This window comes from Maniola jurtina, chromosome 27 (genome assembly GCF_905333055.1).
Source record: "Maniola jurtina chromosome 27, ilManJurt1.1, whole genome shotgun sequence".
NCBI classification, from domain to species: domain Eukaryota; kingdom Metazoa; phylum Arthropoda; class Insecta; order Lepidoptera; family Nymphalidae; genus Maniola; species Maniola jurtina.
In genome coordinates this window covers 1,540,488-1,543,047 of record NC_060055.1, presented here as the reverse complement: position 1 = coordinate 1,543,047, position 2,560 = coordinate 1,540,488, and the positions used below count along the sequence as shown (strand labels likewise).

The following is a 2,560-nucleotide window of genomic DNA, read 5'->3' as shown; positions in this document are numbered from 1 at the left end:
GTTCTTTAAATGTGGGATATTTTGTAGCGTTTCTTATCCTCATATTTTGTGTAAACACAACTTCAAAAAGACTTTTTATAAACAATATATTTGGGAAATACTGAAGGTTGTACGTACTAGTTACAAATACCCCGTTTTTGGGGCTATTGTAGCAATTCACAATTACAGCCAAATTTAAAAAGTCTCTGCTTAACCGACACCAAAATGTTGTCAAAAATTATAAAAATAAATTAATTTTGTACCTTCAGGTTCTATAAATAAGAATCAAAGTGCAAAAATAAAAGTTTTAATCATATTTGGGGCAATTGTAGCTATTCAGGTTCAATTTAGTGATGTGAAATTGACTATCGACAAGTTTGTTTATAGTAATAATTTATCAAATTAATCTTTTCAAAAGTCAAAGCACATTTTCATAAAACAAAATAAAGTCTTCTTCATCTGGATAAGAAATTCTATAATATTATAAACATAAATGTATGACGGATTGTTTGCCGGAGCATGCACGACTAGTTTCAAACTCTGCGACCCACGCGGGTTGTGACACGCAAGGCACGCCATGAAGGGGGCTAAGGTTGTGGGTTTGGAAGCTCCAGATGCCAGTGGCTGCATACGTGGTATCATTTTTGGAGTGATTCTTGAGAATATGAGTGATTAGTTTTTCGCTTATAGTGACGCACCATCTAAAACAAGCCTTTATTTAAATACAATTTTAACGTAAAATGTATCTTCATACCTATTTATCGACTTAAAATTTATCATCACTAGAGATTCTCAACTTCATAGTCAAAATTAAGGGGTTATTGTAACTATCGATAAAGTTACTTTAACCCCTAGCTACAAAACTACAGGGGCTAATGTAGCTACAAGCTTATCTCCATAAAATGTATATAGAATGATAAAACAATTATGGAATATGAAAAAATAGTTTATTATGCTTCAACTTACCTTAAAATAAATTCACATCATCCACAGTTTTAATTTTAAAAAGCGAATATGTAAATTACACGCACAACGTCAATCTAGCCAAATAACTGACGACTCTGAAAAAATGGCCGTATCGGTAAAGCAGTAATATTAGAGATGTCTTCATTGCGTAAGTTTGTAACCAAATAGTTTCTCTACTCTTTAATAGATGCCGTAAATCACATATAACGAAATAAAGGCCAAAAATATAGACAAAACACCATAGCCCCGAGAACACATTAACCCCGGTCGACCTTAGGTACCTACGAGTACCTAGGTAGGTATTCTTTTAATATTTTTTTCAGATACGAGTTAGCCCTTGACTGCAATCTCACCTGGTGGTAAGTGATGATGCAGTGTAAGATGGAAGCGGGCTATGGCAGTTAGGTAGGTTTATTCAAGTCAAGATTAAATAAGCATTTTCTAAGCAAGCGCGCATCTTAGGCTGCATCACCATTTGCCAGCAGGTCTGATTGCAGCCAAGCGCTAGTATACAAATTAAAAGAAAAAATTGGTCACCCATCCAGTTCCGGTCTTGAGTTAAAGTTGCCTTACTAACACATAGAACACTGAAACTACCCTCCAAAATCTTATTTATCTTGCTAAATACAAAATTGATATCCGACTAATAAATTCATACGCAAATTCGCACACTGATACTAAACCGCACCCTTTTCTGTTAAGCAATAACAATTTAAGGGTTAAACAAATACAACACCACAAATCCTATGGCCCTAAGCGGATTAACGCTGTTCAACCCTTTAAGGGTTTCTATACACGAGGCGTTTTTATAAACGACCAGATGATACCCACGACTTATATTATCGTCGTTTTTAAAAGTCCTGTGATTGTATTACCCAACTAAGACAAAGGCAAAAGGAAGGGATATGATTTTCAGTCTACTATGTATGTAAATATTAGGTGTATTTACATGTGTCCAACCGTAACGCCTAAACTATTGAACTGATTTTGATGGATGAGGTTATCGATTCGTTACTAGGAATGGTTTGGGTGACATAGGCTGAATTTTATATGAAAAAAATTGACCTGACGGATGTTATATCCAAACAAGTGGGGGTTTCCAAAATTTTTTTTGCTATCGTATCGAGTGGGATATTAAATGAAAGAGAAAAAAAATTAAGTTCATAAATATAATTATCTACACCACAAATCCGTTGGCCTTATGCGGATTAACGCTGTTCAACCTTGTATAAAGGGTTTTTATACACGAAGCGTTTTTATAAACAGCCGGATGGTACGAAGTGTACGGAGCGTTTCCCCGCTGTACTGAAGAAGCCCTTATTAGACCTCGCGGTCGTCCGCCATTTGTAATCGCGCGGTGCGTCGCGAACTTGACAATATATTCACACACACGCGCTGCGTATCATTTCGACACAATGGCTGCGCGAACAGCATAAATATTTATACTTTACATTCAATATACAACTGTCTTTTTCGAGATTTTCGAGAACATACATATTTCGGTACATAGAGACATACAAGGAACCCAAAGCTTAATTTGCTATAATCGGTAAACCAGATAAATCTGCATTGTACAACATGCAGCATGCGACAAGCACCGCCCGCCCTCCTACTG

General features: G+C 36.0%; 1 long non-coding RNA gene across 1 annotated transcript; it reads right to left on the bottom strand.

The window, feature by feature from the left end:
* Window positions 1-270: 270 nt before the first annotated feature.
* LOC123879274 lies at window positions 271-1,215 on the bottom strand. The gene is made up of 2 exons (XR_006798972.1): window positions 946-1,215; window positions 271-680 (listed from the first exon to the last, which is right to left on the bottom strand). It is a non-coding gene; the product is annotated as an uncharacterized LOC123879274 (long non-coding RNA).
* Between the last annotated feature and the right edge of the window lie 1,345 nt (window positions 1,216-2,560).